The following is a 21,376-nucleotide window of genomic DNA, read 5'->3' on the forward strand; positions in this document are numbered from 1 at the left end:
TTGGTCTGTTAACATTGGGTACGGTATTTTAGGCGAAAAATTAATCGGCCCCCATGTTGTAGAAGGTACATTGCACACGGAAAGATACCGCAAGTTATCAAGAGAAGTTGCCCACTCTGTTGAAAGATGTACTCCTCGTATGGCAACAGATGTGATTGCAACATGATGGTTGTCCGACTCATTACTCGACAACAAAGAAGCACTAAATCGCAACTTTAATGTAATATGTCGGATCGGCAGAGGTGACGTAACCTCCAGATCATCGAACTCTACGTTTCTGGATTTTTTTTTTTTTTTGTGGAGTTTCTGAAGTAAAAAATGTTTGTAGAAGTACCAACTGCTCGATAGAACATGAAAGAACACATCATAAACGCTTGCAGAAACATTCCACCAGACATGCTTTTAAGTTGTGGGCATGCATTCCACGCACGAATTAATAAATGTATGGAAATGGGAGGTCGTGATTTTGAGCACTTACTGTGAATTGCAATTAAGGTGTGTGGCAAGGAGACCCACTGAAATCAAGCGCCCACTGGTGAGTGGTGAAGTGGGTCACCAATGTCAAACATCCCGGTAGCAACAGAAACATTTTCCAGCAACTTCGTTGTCCCTGGATGACGCTCAACGTAGGTTCTAACCAGACACTGAAACGGCTAACCATATTTGTACTACACAGCCAAACTGCAACACTAAAGTAAGTTTCAAACACAAATATTAGCAGTTAGAACAAAGATTTAAAGTTACATGAAAATGAAATGTAGACTCAAATGCGTCTGTTCTTAATCGCAAAAACAGGCACACTTGAAATTTGTCGAAGAGATCCATGTACCACGAATAGAAGACAACGGTGTGAGTAAAGCGTACGTATTTTTTCGGCGTGGAATTTGAATATGCAATAAAAATAGGGGGTTCCCCTTTGAAAATTCTGAATTGAACCCGCCCATGCAGGAGGGGTGGTTAGGAGGTGGCCAGTTGCGGAACAGACATATGCCCCCTTTACTAATACTGACCTTTCAGCTACAACACATTTCTTACAATGCGCCGATTTCGATGTATTTAGTTATTTCAAGCTAAATCAAGCGCTCTGTATATAAATTCATACAGTGACTTATTATTTTGATAGCGAGAGCAATGAAATGAACGCTTTGTGTCAGATAACCTCATTATTCTTTAATTTTTTTTAACTAACGCTTCATCTGGTAGTTAATATATTCTAGAAACGCTACGGAATGAAGCAAACTAATTGAAACAAATTGACAAGTGCATTTAAAAATTCTTTTGGGGACGAGAATCAGTTCCTTAACAGGAAAGCAGGAAAAAAGTTGGCGCCATAGAGACTCGCTAACTGCGACATATGAAAGCCTGCAAAAGGCGGTAAGGATCTTTGCTGAGACGAAGAAAGGGGGAAATGAAGGCATCTTTCTTCGGAAACGGCGCGTGTAAAAGTAAGAAGGACGGACATTACAGTTCCACGGGACACGTCTTCCGTTTCCGTCGGCAATTGTCCTCATTTATGAGAGGCCCAGGAGAAAGAATGAGCGCGGAAATTTCATTTGTCTGTTTACGACCGACTGAAATGAAGACATTCGGAGTAACAGCAAGCTTTAGTGTCGGGTGCGGAAAGGAACGATGGCATACCGGGAAGTGGTGTTTCTAGACGTAAGAAACAGCAGAAAAGGAACAGACTGCTGATGCAATGCGAAACTTAAGGTGGATGCTTGCATTGTCGTAGCTGAACAACGATTGCTAATTACCACGAAGACTTGTTGAAATGGTACGTCAGTTTCTAAGAAGTGTTGGTTTAATGAGTCTCAAAGCACCAGCATGTATGGCAGTGCTACGAGATCTTCTACTGTGCAGCCATCTGGTTCCTGTCACGTGGTGGCGTATCTGTAGCTTAAACAAATAAGACGGCTACTGCAATGAGGAATGTGGAGGCGAGTTTTTGAGTTTTCAACGGGTTCTGATGAGGTAAAACTGTTGTTTGCGGAAACAAAATGGCAGCATGTAACTCCACAACTCAGTGTCGAACATACACTAAGCACAATAGAAAAATCGTTTCGATTTTTATAATTCATTTTGTAAATCTGTACTCTATAAGTTAAATAAAGACAGGTCGTTGCTTAACGTTGTTACCGAAAATCTCGAAAAACACCTGACAAATTTACTTCAAATTTTCACGTGATACTTTAATGAACATACAGTCGGACAATATACCGGGTGATCAAAAAGTCAGTATAAATTTGAAAACTGAATAAATCACGGAATACTGTAGATAGAGAGGTACAAATTGACACACATGCTTGGAATGACATGGGGTTCTATTAAAACCAAAAAAATACAAAAGTTCAAAAAATGTCCGACAGATGGCGCTTCATCTGATCAGAATAGCAGTCATTAGCATAACAAAGTAAGACAAAGCAAAGATGATGTTCTTTACAGGAAATGCTCAATATGTCCACCATCAATCCTCAACAATAGCCGTAGTCGAGGAATAATGTGAACAGCACTGTAAAGCATGTCTGGAGTTATGGAGAGGCATTGGCGTCGGATGTTGTCTTTCAGCATCCCTAGAGATGTCGGTCGATCACGATACACTTGCGACTTCAGGTATCCTCAAAGCCAATAATCACACGGACTGAGGTCTGGGGACCTGGGAAACCAAGCATGACGAAAGTGGCGGCTGAGCACACGATCATCACCAAATGACGCGCGCAATAATACAGCTTCACTAAAAGCGCCTTTTCAGGTAACGTCAACATGCTGCGACTGCTGGCGCATCTGATTCTCTCTCTCATTACAGCTCCTTTTATGCGCGATTGTCATGCGCAGTCACTGACGTTTTGCTGTCCAGCGCCATCTGTAGGACATTTTGTGAACTTTGTTTTTTTTTTTTTTGTTCTAATAAAACCCCATGTCATTCCAAGCATGTGTGTCAACTTTTACGTATCTACATCATTCCGTGGTTTATTAAATTTTCAAATTTATACTGACTTTTTGATCACCTGGTATATAGTCTATGTCCGTCCGAGTGTTCATTGAAGTATCACGTGAAAATCTGAAGTAAATCTATATAATTATGTGAAACGTTTTTGAAGTAAATTTATATTCGTGAGTGTGGAACGTTTTATCAGAAAACTAGGAAAGTTCTTTACTCATTTACTCCAAATGTTTACATATCACTCTGATGACGAATTGACTGCACATAGGCTATATATTTTTACATATATAAATATTTGTGTAATACGAGGATAAGTCGAAAATTATTCGCAAACTTGAAGTAACTCTTCTTAGATTGTTCATACAGACCTCTGTCCTCGTTTATTTTATTGCTGTGCTGTTCTGGTCGTGTTATGAAAGTTTGATCATAATATATCGATTTGCGTTCCTTTTGTTGCAGATAGACCATGCTTGCTCCTATAGAAATGTGCACCAAAGGCGAACAACGACCGGCCATCCGGTTTTTCAGGTCAGAAGTTGTATCGCGGGCCGCAACCCGTCAAAGACTCTCGGCACAATACGCGAACAATGCCTTACAGCAACGAAGTGCTTACGAATTGATTGCCAAAATCAAGAATGGTCACACAAGTGTTACGTATGAGGAAGGAGATGGACACCATCTACGACCACAAATGATGATAACACTGAGCGTGCACATGACATGGTTCTGGTAGACACTCGAGTGACTACTGATAAAGTGGCACATCGTCATGGTCATTGTCCAACCTACGAAATCATCCATAACAGACTTGGGTTTCATGGAGTCTGTGCAAGATGCGGCTCGAAACAACTAGCAGTGATGCATAAACAAACGCGCTTGGATATCTACCAGAACTGTAGGATCACTGGCCGGCCGGTGTGGCCGTGCGGTTAAAGGCGCTTCAGTCTGGAACCGCGTGACCGCTACGGTCGCAGGTTCGAATCCTGCCTCGGGCATGGATGTGTGTGATGTCCTTAGGTTAGTTAGGTTTAATTAGTTCTAAGTTCTAGGCGACTGATGACCTCAGAAGTTAAGTCGCATAGTGCTCAGAGCCATTTGTAGGATCACTATGGCAACGAATGTGGCCGCTTCTTAGGCAGATTCATTACTGGTGACGAAACATGAATTCACCATTCGAACCAGAGGGTACACTTCCACAGTTACCCAGCAGGAAAAAAGTTTAAAAACGAACTACCCGCAGGAATACTTCTGATTTCCGTTTCATGGGACGGACAATGCCCAGTACTAGAACATTGTCACGAGAGTGGCACAACAATAAACAGTGCGCGTTACAATGAGATGCTTCCTGACAGGCTAAAGCCTGCAATTCGAAGCAAAGGCCGAGGACTACTGACGAAAGGTGTTGTGTTGTTGCACGACAATGCCCGTCCACATAATGCTTCTTGCCCCGCTGAAACGCCCGGAAACCCAAGTTTGGAACAGTGATTCATTCTCCATATAGTCCTGGTCTTCTCCCTTCCGACTACCATTTGTTTACATGAAATGTATTCGCAGTAGCAAATGTGGGCAACCATGGTCTGTATAATGGAATAACGACAGTGAAAATTTGTGCTGGGCCGGGACTCGAACCTGGATTCCTAGCCAATCGCGAGCGGTCGCCTTACCATTTGGCTACCCGAGCACGACTCTCGGCCAGAACCAAAAGAAAAGAAAAGGTTCAAATGGCTCTGAGCACTATGGGACTTAACATCTGAGGTCATCAGTCCCCTAGACTTAGAACTACTTAAACCCAACTAACCTAAGGATACCACACACATCCATACCCGAGGCAGGATTCGAGCCTGCGACCGTAGCAGCAGCGCAGTTCTGGACTGAAGCGCCTAGAACCGTTCGGCCACAGTGGCCGGCTGGCCAGACCCCAATTTCATATGTCGTGCACACAGCGGAGACAATGGGCTCTGACCTGTGTGCTGTAGGCGCACATGGCATGGGCATTGTTTCGAGCACTCGTCTTCAGAGTCTTTTCTGCCTGACGATGGACGCTCACTCCAAAGTCCATAGCGTGGCGCGTCCGCAGAGCACCACAGCCAACCCTTCTAGTTTCGAATGTACTAATGTCTCGCAGCCATTATTGTAATCGGTCAAAGGTGTCATGTGAAATCATAATTGGAACAGGGACCGAAGACAGCGGTTTCTTCTCAGCTTGCGTGCGTGCGTAAAGCAGAGATTTGAAAGTGATTCTATCTTCAAACTTATTTTTTATCCAAACGTTATATTGCCGGCCGTGGGTTGCTTATTAATACTTCATCTTCTGAGTCCTCTCTACAACCCCTAAAAGCCTGTAGTAGAGATTTTGAATCACCCACTATACAATTTCGAACAAAAAATGTAAATTCAAAATCTTTTGGGTTATTAGGTCGCGTCATAATTCTTCAAACGATCGACGTTTCGATCCTTTTGCTGGATTTGCTTCAGGATCTTGTGGTACCGCTGTACATTGAACACTCAATCTACAGTGAACACCACAAAATCATGAAGAAGATCCCTGAAGAGGGGTCGAAACGTCGATCGTTTGAAGAAATACGGCGCCGCCTAACAAGCCAGGAGATTTTAACTTCAGTGGCAACGGCGTCGAAAGCCTGCAGACTTACAAAAAACTGTATACACAACAATATGCTGTTTCAGTTTCTTCCTCGCCCCGGTTTTACATAAAGCGGGAAAGTGGTATGTATTGTTTTTCAGCGCATTATCAGGCCACTACTGCGGAATCTCAATCGTCGGAAACTTTGAGTTCTACCTATTTGCAAATTAAAACTATACAAAATACTGCCATTGAAGCTACCAGGCATACAGACATAGCAGCTGGGCAAGTCTTCCTCTCTCCCAACTGATTTATCCATTCATCCAAGCAACTTGCAACGACAATAAACAAAGCTCATAGAAAGAGGGGAAAAAAGACAGAAAGGACGAGGGAGAAATGGGGCAAAGGAGATCGACACAGAAAGGGATAAGAGGTGCTGCACAGACAGAGGGGAGAGGAGGAGGAGAGAGACAAAGACATGGGCAGAAAGAGAGAGCGGGGACGGAAGGACTCACGAATATACATTCAATTCCCATACATATTTAGCAGTTTAGAAGCATTGCCAAATTTGTTAGTGAATTATAAGTAATCAAGAGCATGCAGTGTATACTTGTGTAATAAAGCAGGAAATATAGACGTAGACGTGAAGGGTGTTTCGAAAACAGTCATCCAATTTCACAATTCTGTACATGAATGAAGAAAGAAACTTGGAGTGAATTTTAACTTTGACTTCGAAACTAAAATTTTATCTTCAAGCCAGTGCTAAGTCGCCATTTCATGTGGTCGTAACTAGAAATCTCGCTCGCTCGTTCACACGGCTACCGCTATCAAGTACCTGAACACGTTGGAGATATGCTTTTTTCCACAGTTTTCAGCAGGACGGGGCAACACCTCACTGTCACCTGCGTGTGACAGTATTTCTCAACAATGAGCTGTCACGATGACGGACGGACTGGCCGCTGAGTTCGTACGGATCGTGTTTTGCAATATTGACCTCCAAGGTCACCTGATACAACTGTATATTCTTTTCTTTTCTGTAGAGGTTCGTGAAAGATTCCGTTTGTGTGCCTCCCCATCCATATACGACGGCACATAGCGACTGCAGTGAATGCCTAAACTGAAGACATTATCCCCAAGTTTGGAATGACTTTCATCGGAGGCACGCTGAACATTTGTAAAAAGTAAGTATAAACGTCTATCCTACACGTAATTGTAAACAGGTCATGCAGGGTAGTCAGAAACGGTCTGAAAAGGTTGTAAGGGTGTTGCAGGGTACGTTGTACTGAGGAATAATTATTAAGAAGAAAATTGATACGTTGCGCTGTTTCTGAAGTAATTAGCATTGAAGTTAGCCAATCAGGCTGTTGCGCGCGCAAATTCAAGCAGGCCGCCAGAGATAGTGTCATCAGATTTTTTCTTCGCTTGGTTTCCTGAAACTGAACGAGAGAGCGCCGCAAAAGTTCGACATGAAGCGGTAGTAAGAATCGAACACTAGCCCAAGGCTGAGCAGTCTCTTGCGCTATCATCTGCGCCGTTTTTTTTCCCTTTATTGATTTTCAATTCCTCCCGAAGGGGGCGGGCTGGCAGCAGCTTAGTACGCTGCTCTACAGCCTACAGACTTTCATTTTAAAAACGGAAGAAGAAAAGAAACAAGAAAAACAGGCGATAAAATGGTGACGTCAAGTGTAAAATGGCGGAAAAATGCGGAAAGTTAAAACAGAAAGCAAAAGGGGTTGGCAACGTTAATAAAAGACACAGGAGTCAGACAAGTAACATAGTATACACACAATTAAAAAACACGGCGACAGTCTGGTTTCTGTTCGCAAGAGATAAAAGTATGATGGCTGTTCGCAACATTTCCCAAAAAAACACAACACGGAACACTCACTGTAAAACAGGCACTGTAGAACACTCACTGTAGTAGAACACTGCACGAAAGTGGCGGCACAAGGATGACACTCCCAAGCCAAAGGCAGATGGGGGGGGGGGGGACCTGGAGGAGGGGGAAGAACAAGGAGGGAGGAAGGAAAAAAATGAAAAAGGGGGGGGGAACCAAGGAGGGAGAGGATGAATAAAGGGGGAGAAGGGCAGATGCGAGAGGGAATGAGAGGAGGCAGAGGAGGGAAATGTAAAAGGACTCGGGGGAGAGAAGGGGGCAAAGAGAGGGGATGTGGGGAAGAAAGAGAATGGAAGGGGGGGAGAGGGAGCCCAGGAAAAGGACAGAGGAAAGGAGGGGGAGTTGATAGGAGGGATAAATGGAGGGTGACAGGGCATCATCCGGGAGGGGGAGTTGATGGAAGCCACTTTGGGAAAGGAGATGTAGGGTGTAGAGATGGAGGGTAGGGGGGACGCAACAGTGAAGATGTGGCATGGGGCGGGGATGGGAGAGGAGAGGAGCAACCAGGGGGTGAGGTGGTTCAAGGCGGCGGGAGGTGTAGAGGATGCGGATATGTTCGAGGAATAGGAGCAGATGGGGGAAAGGAATGAGATCATAGAGGATCCGCGTGGGGGACGGGAGGCATATACGGAAGGCGAGGTGGAGTGCATGATGCTCAAGGATCTGGAGGGCCTTATAGAATTTGGGGGGGGGGGGGCAGAAATCCAGGCAGGATTGGCATAACAGAGGATGGGACGGATTAAGGATTTGTAGGTGTGGAGGATGGTAGAGGGGTGCACACCCCATGTCCGGCCAGAGAGGAGTTTGAGGAGTCGGAGGCGATTGTGGTCTTTGGATTGGATGGAGCAGAGATGAGGGATCCAGGTGAGCTGACGGTCAATGGTGAGGCCAAGGTAGGTGAGGGTGGGGGTGAGGCGGACAGGACGGGCGCAGACAGTAAGGGAGAAATCCAGGAGCCGGAAGGAGCGAGTGGTACGACCTACAATGATTGCCTTGGTCTTGGAAGGATTGTTTTTCAGGAGCCACTGGTTACACCATGCAGCAAAAAGGTCAAGGTGATTCTGTAGAAGGCGTTGGGACCGTTGGAGGGTAGGAGCGAGGGCGAGGAAAGCGGTGTCATCAGCATATTGCAAGAGGTGTACAGGATGGGGTGGTTGGGGCATATCTGCCGTGTACAGGAGGTAGAGGAGAGGGGAGAGGACAGAGCCCTGGGGCACACCTGCAGAGGGGTAGAAGGTGTGGGAATTGGCATTATTGATGGTAACATAGGAGGGGCGGTGGGAGAGGAAGGAGGCCATCAGACGGATGTAGTTGATAGGAAGGGCGTAGGTTTGGAGTTTAAACAGGAGACCAGGATGCCAGACACGGTCGTAGGCCTTTTCGAGATCAAGGGAGACAAAAATGGCGGAGCGACGCGAGTTAAGCTGGAGGGAGAGGAGATGAGTGAGGTGGAGGAGTTGGTCATCAGCAGAGAAGGAAGGTCGAAAGCCACATTGAGTGTTGGGGAGGAGGTGGTTTTGGCGGAGGTGGTGATTCTGCGCCGTGAGAGCAACCACCACTTATTACATCTGGCGAGCCGCTTGTATGTGAGCGCGTTACGGCTTCATTGGCTGATTTAAATCATTACTACCTCTGAAACGGCGGAAGGTATCGTATTTTTTTCTTAACGGTTATTTCTCAGCATAACCTACCTTACAACATCTTTAAGAGGGGCGTTTGAAAAGTCCGTCCAAAGTCCGAGAGATGGCACCACCGGCGCGTATCGAGGCCATGTTTAGTTAGTAGCATCTTTCGAAAGAACGCACACCAAGTTTCAACCATATTGGTCTATTTCTTTGTGGTTGGCATTCTTGTGAAACAAGGAAGCCGAGTGATTCTCAAAAAATGGACGAAAAAGAATTATGTGTGGTGGTTAAACATCACTTTATGAAAAGCAAAACATTACGGTGACTCTGCACCTTCGGTTAGAACAGTTTATAAGTGGTTTCAAAATTTTCTGAGTGGCCATATGGGCACAAGTGATGATGAACGTTCTGAACGCCCTATAGAGGTTACAACTCCAGAAATAATTGATAAAATCCATGATATGGTGATGGATGACAGAAGAGTTAAAGTGCGTGAGATTGCTAGTGCTGTGGGCATCTCGCATGAACGGATACTTACTATTTTGCATAAACATTTGGACATGAGAAAGTTATCCGCAAGATGGGTTCCGCGATTGCTCCCGCTTGACCAAAAACGGAATCGTGTAAACTGTTCCAAGGATGGTTTGCAGCTGTTCAGGAAGCACCCGCAGGGCAATAAGCGTCGTTTCGTCACTGTGGATGAAACATGGACACATTACTATACTCCTGAGACCAAACAGCAATCTAAACAATGGGTTACCAAGGGAAAAGCTGCGCCAAAAAAGGCGAAGACCATTCCTTCGGACTGTCTTTTGGGATTCTCAAGGGATAATCCACATCGACTAGCTGGAAAAGGGTAAAACTGTTACAGGTTCATATTATTCATCGTTATTGGGCAGTTTGAAAACCGAGCTGCAAGAAAAACGCCGACGATTGGACCATTTGGATTCATTTGGATTCATTTTCCATCACGACAATGCACCAGCACACACCTCAACAGTTGTGGTCACAGAATTAATGGAAATAGGATTCCAAATCGTTTCACATCTCCCCTATTCTCCAGACTTGGCTCCCTCGGACTGCTATTTGTTCCCAATTTGAAGAAATGGCTGGCGGAACAAAGATTTTATTCATACAAGGAGGTGATTGCAAATACTAATAGCTATTTTGCAGACTTGGACAATTCCTATTATTCGGAATGGATCAGAAAATTAGAACAGCGTTGGATGAAGTGGATAAGTCTAAAAGGAGACTATGTCGAAAAATAAAAAAGGTTTACCCCAAACACGTAAGCAGTTTTTATTTTTGCACGGACTTTTCAAACGGCCCTCGTACTAGCTTTCCAGGTTGGTTCTGACCAACCTGGTTACGCACTCATGGACATAATATGACATTGTACAATCGTATGGTCCAATTTAAAATAAAAACTTTGGAGTTCTACTTGTAAGTTAAAATATACTGCAAGTTCCCATCTTCTTTTACATAGAAATACATGGTGCAGCACGTAAAACCGGCCAATAAAGTCAACACATGAACATAAAATAAAATGAAGTGTATTGAATACGATTACTCAGCTACACAGTAGGTGCTGAAAGTGTCCTCCGACCACTTCAGCACACTTGTGAGCTCGCCTGAAGCGACGCACATATACCCTTGTCAGTTCTTATGTTGTGATGCTAGTGGTGATATCCTGGATCCCCATCTTGAGTTCTTCAATTGTGTGTGGATTTATTTTGCATAATCTTCCCTTTAATAGCCCCCACAAGTAAAAGTCTCAAGTGGGAAACACCGTGATCGAGGAAGCCATAAACCTTTGCTGATCGTCCTCTTTGATGTCTCACGCACACTGGGCAATGATGCAGCCGATGTGTGGCGTGTTGCACCGACCTGCTGAAAGTAACATAACTGACGTTCCTCTCTAGTCAAGTTAGAATAAAACTCGTCCATGATTCCCAGATACACGTCACTGTTCACTGTCGTCCCAAAGAATATGAGCACCATAATGCGTGTGGCGGAAATAGCACATCGAATACCAATCTTCTCTACATGCAGGGAAAGCTGTTGAATCGCGTGTGGATTTTCTGTCGACCAATAACGGCTGTTTTGAGAAATTATGTACAACGTGGAACTATGCCTCGTCACTCTTGACGAGTCTTGGTGGGTCCAAGACGCCACTGGCTACATTTCGCAACAGTCATTATCAGAAATTCACTCTCTTTCTGCAGGTCATACTCCTTCAGTTCTTCCACAAAACTTATCCGGTACGGTTTTGAGTCCGCTTATAAAACTTCTCTCACTCGCATGAACTTGTTGACTCAATGTCCTGGTTGACGTACGAGGACTTCGTGTCATTATCTCCTGCAACTCCCTATTTAATTCAGGTGTGCTGACAGGCGGTGGTGCCGGCTGGGGTGACCGAGCGGTTCTAGGCGCTACAGTCTGGAACCGCGCGACCGCTACGGTCGCAGGTTCGAATCCTGCCTCGGGCATGGATGTGTGTGATGTCCTTAGGTTAGTTAGGTTTAAGTAGTTCTAAGTTCTACGGGACTGATGACCTCAGAAGTTAAGTCCCATAGTGCTCAGAGCCATTTGAACCATTTTGACAGGCGTTGGTCTGTTCCTGGGAGCATTTTGAACCGATCCTATACGCCGCCATTTTCAAATCAATTCGCATACAGTGCTTTTTGCTGGCAGAGAACGTTCTGGAAATTTCTCCTGAAACTAATTCTTTGTTTCCACAAAAGATCCAGTGCGAATGAAAGTTTCAACAATGGCCCGAGGCTCGGGTAACTAATACAGCATTATCACACACGCATACTATACTTGCTTCACATGAGGCGTTTTTCTTAACTAGTTTCGACGAGTTTCATTGGCTACGGCTGCTGCTGCCTTACACAACGACGGAGTTCCGCACAGTATCGGTACATCAGGGGAAATGGTCAGTTCGTGTGCGACTGTTTGGACGGCGTTTCTCGTTTTCCATTATTACTGAAGCGCGCGCAAGCACTGTAACAGTATCGTCGCGAATGACGCTTTCTTTCACGTGCCGCACCCTGTACAGTCTCCTGAAACCAGTTTAACCCTTTTGAAAAACCCTGCCCTTTGTGACAGAGTTTAACTAATCACTACAAATGAATAATCGATAGAATTGCTCCTGTAAGGCCAAGGTAAGAAAAGCGCTGGTGAGGTACCGTGTACCACAGAGACAGAGGAGCCAAAGGCGGAAGGCGCAAACTGTCGCGCAACAAAGAACTGTGCCTGATCAGCCAGAGGCTACTTTGGAAGCACTCCTTAGCCTAGGCCGAGTGACTGGATCAAATAACCTCACATATTCGTCATTGGCATATCAAATATCTGGAAGAGTGACATGCTAGGCATCATGGCACGTTGCCACTTACTGCATGGGGATGAACTTCCTGAATCCAGTCAGAAGCGCTTGTGTGGACCGCTGTATGTGGATAGAAGCTTCACGGATGACAGGAACAGAACGTCAGCCTCGATATAGCATCCCACCGTATTCAGGTACAACACTACCGAGAATTAAAATACATATATCTGCATATATTGTTACGAGATGAATAATATATCAGATGTAAATTATCTGCATGCAGCTTGTTATTTGCCCTATATCAAGTTACCTATGGTACGTTTCTTTTCCAAGCCTTGTTTGTGCACCACATACCCAAAAAATGTATAATACACTGACACCGACTATCAATGTTCCAAAGTAGTCAAGAGATTATTCATTTCAAGTTTTAAGTAGTTGAAGGCTGTAAAAAAGTTTCCAAGTAAATCCATTCGAGTTAACACTTAAATTTATATTTCAAAATAAATGATAAATCTTACTGAGGTTTTATGAACGACACTGAGATATTTCTGGAACTGTGGTTAAATAAATATTATATGTATGTTTCCTTTAACGTTCCTGTTCATGTGTGGTTTTACCTGCATTGTGTCACCGTTGTGAGAATGGTGGCGTCCACCGGAAGGTGGCAACGCCAGAAAACTGCAGCGAAATTTAGGGAGATCTGCGGTGAATCGATGATCAGTTCACGAAATAGCAGTTGAGATTGAACATAAGCAAATGTGAATCCAGTACTGTTCGGCCCTGCTATTGGTTTTTCTGATTTTGTGGTCGATGACGAGTGGATTTTCCTGCAGTTTCAAATTCACGTCATAGGATGGATTGTTACGTAGAGTCTAGCTAAGTTCAAGCTCTGATTATTAATTACAGAGAAATTTACAGTTTAGCTGAAACGAAAAGCGTGGAGTTTGTGCCTACAAACTGGGGTAAAGCCCCGAGGTGTGGCTCTCTGTCCAGTTTGAAACAAACGCGGATTAAAAAAAGAGTACATAATAAAAGAAACTTTAAATAACACTTTCTAACATTGCCGTCTCGTAGCCACATTACCCATCACAGTAATCAACTGAAATGTCTCGTAAATTCGAACATAATGTTTAAGCTTCTACCAAAATAACACTTCCTTCTCCACGAAAGGTGCAACGGTAGAGTAATCTAAAAGAGTTCCATTACGAAGGCTAAGCTGTCTAGGTGCTTAGTAAATAGTGTACATTTTTAGATGCTCTAATTCTTTCTTGAGGAGCCAGACCGTTGTTCTTCGGATATTTCTTCGCCAAATAGTAAGTCCATATCCATATCTGAGCTACTGTCATGATGTGACAAACCTGGATATGACTCTGAGGAATAATCGAGTGGTTGTTTGATCTGTTTCCTTCCTTCTTTTGACAGTGCTGTAATGAAATATATGTAAGGTCGCTTTGCTTATATAGTGCGCTATTTTCTTTCTCCAGCGCTTCTTTTCTTCTCAGTAGCAGGCTTTTCTGTTCCCATGTATTCTTCTTCCATTCGTTTTTTAATAGGTGTCGCAGTTTCAGTACTTTGCAGAACGTTTCCTTCTAACATTTATTTTAGGCAGCGGAAATATATCTCCACGTGAAATAATCTCACTCATTGTTGGCTCAGTGTCATCATTTTCAGAGGTTATCATTGAAGAATTGTCTTCACATCACATGAACTGTGGGGATTTACCCCAAAACACCAGCGGGGATTTGCCTAATTTCACCTTTTTCTGACGGATGCACCATTGTTGATTTTAGGGACTAACTGGAACAACTATTTCGTCCCGAAAGTGAAGCTTAAATACAGTAGCGTCAATAAATAATTCCCTCGTTCCTCTTTTCAACCCATAGAAAATACAATGTTTAAGAAAAAAATCACAAAAGTTACACGTAAGAAGGAAAAAATACTTACGTCAGTCTCTCACCTCTGTAGCAGCCTGTCGGGACGGACTAGCGTGGGCAGCTCAATCAAACACGTGTTCGAAGTGAAGACCACAACCACAATGAGCTGAAAATCAATGATGAGAAGAGTTCCAGATAGGTATAGCGACAAGTTACAGAAGTTTTAATGATTAGCTGAGAGCATCACTAAATCTCCTTACCTCTCATATTGATAAACAGTGAGGTAATTATTAGCACTAGAGATAGGTACGATTACTTAGCGAATCAGGAGGTCCTCTGCAGAATCGGCGAAAAAAGGAATATATGGGAAACTTGGCAGAAAAAGGACGGGGTGATAGGGCATGTTTTAAGAAATCAGGGAATTCCTCTGATGGTACAGGAAGGAACTGTAGAGGGAAAAAATTGTAGGGAAGATAAAGATTAGAATATATCGGACAAATTAGTAAGAACCCTAGGCGGAAGTGCTACTCTGAGATGAAGAGGTTGGCACAAGATAGGAATTAATGTCGGGCCACATCAAATCACTCAGAACAGTGAGGAATAAAAGAAAAGGAAAGAGAGAGAAAGAGTGAAAGTGAGGTAGAGAGAGAGAGAGAGAGAGAGAGAGAGAGAGAGAGAGAGAGAGAAGTGGCCATGGACGAAACAACTCGACTTTTGATGTGGCTACTGCTTCGTTCAGAGCGCCTGCAATGTCCTACCGCGCGTCGTGTTAAAGCTAGAGTGGTTGCAAACCCGTAAGGCGCACCACGGCACTGCAACGTTATGTTGAAGTCAGTAAACCGATTCTCGGCCGCTATATCCAGTGGCTTTGAAGCGTTCAGGGCTGCCAACAGCTCCTGTAGACAGCAGGTCACTCTGCCATTATGTATGGTATTCTCTGCTTCCACGCTTACTTAAACTACTTCTGAGTAGTTACAGTTCGCTCTTGAGAGTGAATGCCAGCCAATAACAGCAAGTGGTACAGCGTAACCTGTATTCCCAGAAGCAATGTTTGTTGACCTAATTTGTCGTGTAAACAGTTTTTCCTATGTTGCTGTTATTCACGTATTATGAGACATTTAGACACCAAAAACATTAACGTTTTGCGTAAAACGCAAAACCTGGGAGGATGCGCATGAAGGAAAACAACTTTACAGCATACATTTGGCACTTGATGATACACACATTCTCAACTAACTTATAGTGGAGAAAGAAAATTTTCTGGCCCGTTGCTGGATATTTTCAACTTCTCCATTCGTTTGGGAACACAGATATAAAAAGATTGAACTGGAGAAAAATGAAGCTAGTCCACACCAACATATTTTGAGACTCACGGTTTATTTTAGCAAATCGTTACAGATACGTGAGCGAGCCTCTGTCTACGTGCGTTCAGCTTGAGAATCTCGAGGAAACAACAAATAACGTCTGCCTCTCTTTCCATTTAAAGACAACTGTAAATGAGACGGCAGCAAACATGAAACTGCTCAAGTGAGTGCCTAATCGATAGTAAAGAACAGTTGATGAGAAAAAATAAATACAAAAGCGTTACATAAAACCACAAACTGAAAGGAAATAACTGTGTCGCTGTCAAGGAAGCTGTGATACATTAAAGCTTTATAAGGCTTACATAATCGTATATTCTGCTGTACTTATCTAAGGTTTTGAGAACTCAGTACAGTTTCGAGACAACACGGGCCTACCATGGAATCAATGAACGAATGACTATGTTACTGGGAAATGCCTCTATTATAGTCAATGGCTTTCTCAGCAAGGCTTGCATCTGGTAATGTCCAGCTTGGATATATGTATGTCGCTCGACTTTTTGATCATAATTTACCGTATTATGCACAGATATCCTGGCTGTATTCAGACAAGTACAGAGCTTTTCTACATCCAATCAGCATTACCATGTTTCCTATGTACAGGGACCATTCCACTCTTATATAAACACCAAAGCAGAATCACTCTTAAATTCCTCTCTGTTCCCTTTCGTTACACAGCCGCTCTCTACAAATCCTTCTAAATAGCAGGATGTCTACTGTAGAATAACTTCCCTCTCTGAATCAAAAAATTGAATCAAATTTCAAGTTTCAAAAGACAACGAATGACTCCACACCCATAAGCCTAACTTTACTCCTTGATTCTGAATGCGACATCTCCCCCATCACAAGTAATTATCCTTCTTCACTATTGCCATTCTCTTGAATCAAGAACCCATTACCTAAGTGGTGTGAAGCGGTTGCTTAACCTTGAGGCGCTAGAGCAGCCGCTAGGCTAAATAGGTGTCGGAGTTTCTGATATGTGTGTTTACAAAGAGCTCAACAAAGATGCGTGGGTGTCACTGAGGGTGTTGTCGAAATAAGACATGGGGGGAGGGGGAGAGGAGGAGGAATCCCAAAGGGACCCTTTCCTTTTCATTCACGGATATTTCAATGTTGTTCCTTCTCTTGATCATCGCACTGCGCACTGTCGTTTTCGGCCGCGAAATGTGTGGGAATCAACACCCCAAGGGAAGGAGTATTTCCACTGACGTCCCTTGTGCCAGATGTGAGGACTTTCCGTGTCGGTTCTGAGCGGCGATGTATCTGAAATGTTTTCCTTGGCATTCCATAAGAAAAGTGGGTAATTTCAACATTGGGCGCCATGTTTTTGACCCCTGTCAAAAGAAGGGGTGAAATATGGATAAGAGTGGGTGTGATAACTTTCCCACCGTGTGAGCCATCCATAGTGGAATTGGGGAGAATTTTGATGAAAGCTGGTGTTATTGTGACATCATTAAATCACCTCACAGCTTGTAATATCCTGCCCACTCGTCAAATACAGGGTGTCTAGGAAGCTGTTTCTCGGATCGCTAAACAACAATTCAAGCAAATCGTATTAACGGAGTTTATTGCAGTAAGTTAAATTGACAATACTTAACTTTGCGCATTCATAACGTGTGTAGCACGCAAATGGCGACATGCAAATAATCAATGACTTTCGGTGCGTGCAATTTCAACGCAAGCAAAACAATACAGGTTATAAGTCACTGCTGTTGCGTTGTATGACGACTGTTCTTCCACTCCAACGGCGCAGCTCGGCAGCGTGGCGCTTATATTGTCTTCGGATAGAGGCCGCTCCTGTTTTGGTGTCGTCCTAGGCAGCGTCCTATTGGCTGACGTCGTCTCACAACCCTCTCAGCTGTAACGTTCCACGCCGACGTGCCGGCGCTTGATGTTACGCCGGATCACATTTCACATGACCTTCTGAGCTATGGCCTTTTATTCACATGTTGCTGTTTGAAACGTTACCGAGTTCAAGGGTGACTCAGCAAGGCGGCACGCTTTTGCACCATTACAGGGAAAAGTTGTAGAAACCTTCGAGTCAAACGGTTCAAATGGCTCTGAGCACTATGCGACTTAACTTCTGAGGTCATCAGTCGCCTACAACTTAGAACTAATTAAACCTAACTAACCTGAGGACATCACACACATCCATGCCCGAGGCAGGATTCTAACCTGCGAACGTAGCGGTCGCTCGGCTCCAGGCTGTAGCGCCTAGAACCGCACGGCCACTCCCGCCGGTCCTTAGAGTCAATTCGCAATAAAAGACACTTACAGTGTTTCGAAAAAGTAAGCCTTTAAATTTGTTGCGCACGTTATTCATACATGAAGTTGCAAGTTATAACATTCCTGGAAATAAATTATGCTTTAATCGAGCACTAGTCTTTTTTAACTAAAGAGAAAAGCCTCTGAAAATCTTTTTAAATCCTACGAGGTGAATGTCGGGATTATTCTCTTGAAAAGGTCGCGACCCCCTTTCCTGGTCCACTCGTTTCCATTTCGAGCTAGTGTTCTTTCTCTGATGATTTTAATATGAAATGACACTTCATGTGGCCCGCAGATCGGGCAGCCGTCTCTCAGGCTTTTAGGAATTTTCTAGCACTTTCAACAGTAAGCATACATTTATTCACAAATTTCATAGTTATCTTTAAAATTAACATACTTTGTTGATGAATGAGATTTTCGTAGTGTAAGTGGCTGTTGCTTGTTTGTAGAACTGTTAATTTTGTAATTCTTTTTAACTGCGTGGAACCAGTGCTTTGAGGAAATGTTTGGCGGTAGTTCCGCACAGCCACTCAGTGAAAAAATTACAACTTTATCAAGTGTCGGACCAGATCCACGACTGGATCCAAGAGTTTTCGCAGATAGAACTCAACACGTCGCTCTTAATGGAACAAAATCGACAGATGTGAAGGTGATTGTCGGAGTAACTGATGGGTGTTTGAAAGGACCGTTATTATTTACACTGTGTATAAATGATCTAGTAGAAAGCGTCAGATGCTCTTTAAGACTGTTCGCAGATGATACGGTTCTCTACAACAAAGTAGGATCGCTAAAAGACTGTAGCGATTTGCGGAATGACCTGCAGAGGAATGATGAAATTTGCAGTATCTGCCAGTTGACCCTGAACGTAAATAAATGTAACATTTTGCACGTACATAATAAAATAAATCAACTACTGTACAGCTACACAACAATAAAAAATGTATCTACCTAAAACATCTAGGGGCAAGTATCCAGAGAAACCTTAAGTGGAGTGACCACGTAAACCAAACAGTAGGAAAAACAAATGCCACATTCATAGGGAGAATCTTCTACATCTACATCTGCATCTGCACGATTACTCTGCAATTCACAATTAAGTGGCTGGAAGGGGGTTCACCGAGACACTTTTAAGCTACTTTTATAGCATTCCAATTTCTAACTGTGCGTGGGAAAAACGAACACTAAAGCCTTTCCGTGCTATCTCTTAGTACTCTTATTTTCTTACTATGATTATTTTTCCCTGTGTAAGTGGAAGCCAAAAAATTACTTTTACACTCTGGTTAGAAGGTTCAACATTGCAATTGCTTGAGAAGATCCTGCCGCTGCCAAAAGGGGCTTTGTTTTAATAAACTGTCTCCCCAATCACTGTTGAAATGTAACTCATCCACGAAGGAAATGACTTACAAGACAATCGTTGATCGATTTTTGAGTACTATTCATCAGTATGGGTTCCTTGCCAGGTAAGACTGATAAAAGAGATAGAGAAGTTCCAACGAAGAGCGTCGCGTTTCGTCATAGTATCGTTACCGAGAGTTATCGAGATGCTAAACAAACCCCATTGGCAGGCGTTACAAGATAGTTGTTGCACCTCACGGAGAGATTTACTATCGAAATTTCGAAAGAGCATTTTCCCGCAAGAGTCGGACAGTCCATTACTTCCTCGAAGGTACAATTAGCGAAATGACCACGACAAGAAAATTCGGGAAATTAGAGCGAATGCAAAGGCTTACCGACAATCATTCTTCCTACGCGCCGTTCGTGAATGGAACAAGGTAGAGGGGATCATCTAATGGCACCATTAGGTGGGCTGTGGAATATGATGTAGATGTAAACTTTTTTGAAGTGCAGTGTGTATGCTGTTCAAACAAGCAGACGAAGTAACGTTTAACCTTTTAACTACATCCGCTAAGGGACAGGCCACGGACGCTGGCTGACCACCTCCTCGCTCGTCTTTTTCTGGCAACAAGGCGTCCGCTGAATCCGTCGCGGAAATTGTTTCAGGGTGTGGAGGGGTGGTGCTGGGGGTGGGTATCGGTATCAGGACGGTCCATGCATCACGTGCCCCCGCGGGCTTATACCCTAACTGACCTCCGCCCTGGGACCATAACTCACCGCCCGCGCAGCTCATTCATTACCTCAACTTCGGCCATGTGCAAACATATCACGTGACCGCCGCCGCCGCCACCACCGCCGCGTCCTGTGCAGTCCCCATAGCCGTCGCCGTCGAATTAAATGAAACCCGGAACTCGGAGCGCAGAGACAACACTGCACTCTTTAATTTCTACGACACGCTTTTTCCTGTTGAATACAGCTTCGTCGTCGGTCGAAGTGTTTCATAGTCGTTCACGACACTTCAATGAAACATTCTCTGTTTATTGGAAATGTCTACACCCTCGTTCTACAATGCATACAACGAACCATCATTTATGTGTAAAAATCTTGCCAATCTGTGAATTCCTGCCATAAGTGACCCAAAGACGTTGTTTTATTTATTAATTTTTAGTCGATTATATCTCAAGAGTCGAGGGACATGAAAGGGAATCAGTGGTTGGGAAAGGAGTGAGACAGGGTTGTTGCCTATCCCCGATGTTGTTCAATCTGTATATTGAGCAAGCAGTAAAGGAAACAAAAGAAAAATTCGGAGTAGGTATTAAAATCCATGGAGAAGAAATAAAAACTTTGAGGTTGTAATTCTGTCAGAGACAGCAAAGAACTTGGAAGAGCAGTTGAACGGAATGGACAGTGTCTTGAAAGGAGGATATAAGATGAACATGAACAAAAGCAAAACGAAGATAATGGAATGTAGTCGAATTAAGTCGAGTGATGCTGAGGGAATTAGATTAGGAAATGAGCCATTTAGCTTAGTAAAAGAGTTTCGCTATTTGGGAAGCAAAATAACTGATGATGGTCGAAGTAGAGAGGATATAAAATGTAGACTGGCAATGGCAAGGAAAGCGTTTCTGAAGGAGAGAAATTTGTTAACATCGAGTATAGATTTAAGTGTCAGGAAGTCGTTTCTGAAAGTATTTGTATGGAGTGTAGCCATGTATGAAAGTGAAACATGGACGATAAATAGATTGGACAAGAAGAGAATAGAAGCTTTCGAAATGTGGTGCTACAGAAGAATGCTGACTATTAGATGGGTAGATCACATAATTAATGAGGAGGTATTGAATAGAATTGGGGTGAAGAAGAGTTTGTGGCAAAACTTGACTAGAAGAAGGGATCGGTTGGTAGGACATATACTGAGGCACCAAGGGATCACCAATTTAGTATTGAAGGGCATCGTGGAGGTAAAAATCGTAGAGGGAGACCAATACACTAAGCAGATTCAGAAGGATGTAGGCTGCAGTAGGTACTGGGAGAAGAAGAAGCTTGCAGAGGTTAGAGTAACATGGAGAGCTGCCTCAAACCAGTCTCAGGACTGCAGACCACAACAACAATATCTCGCCCAAGATCTCGGGGTAGCCTAGTTGAGAAGTAATAAAAAAACACCTTGGATCT

This window comes from Schistocerca piceifrons, chromosome 4 (genome assembly GCF_021461385.2).
Source record: "Schistocerca piceifrons isolate TAMUIC-IGC-003096 chromosome 4, iqSchPice1.1, whole genome shotgun sequence".
Taxonomy (NCBI): Eukaryota; Metazoa; Arthropoda; class Insecta; order Orthoptera; family Acrididae; genus Schistocerca; species Schistocerca piceifrons.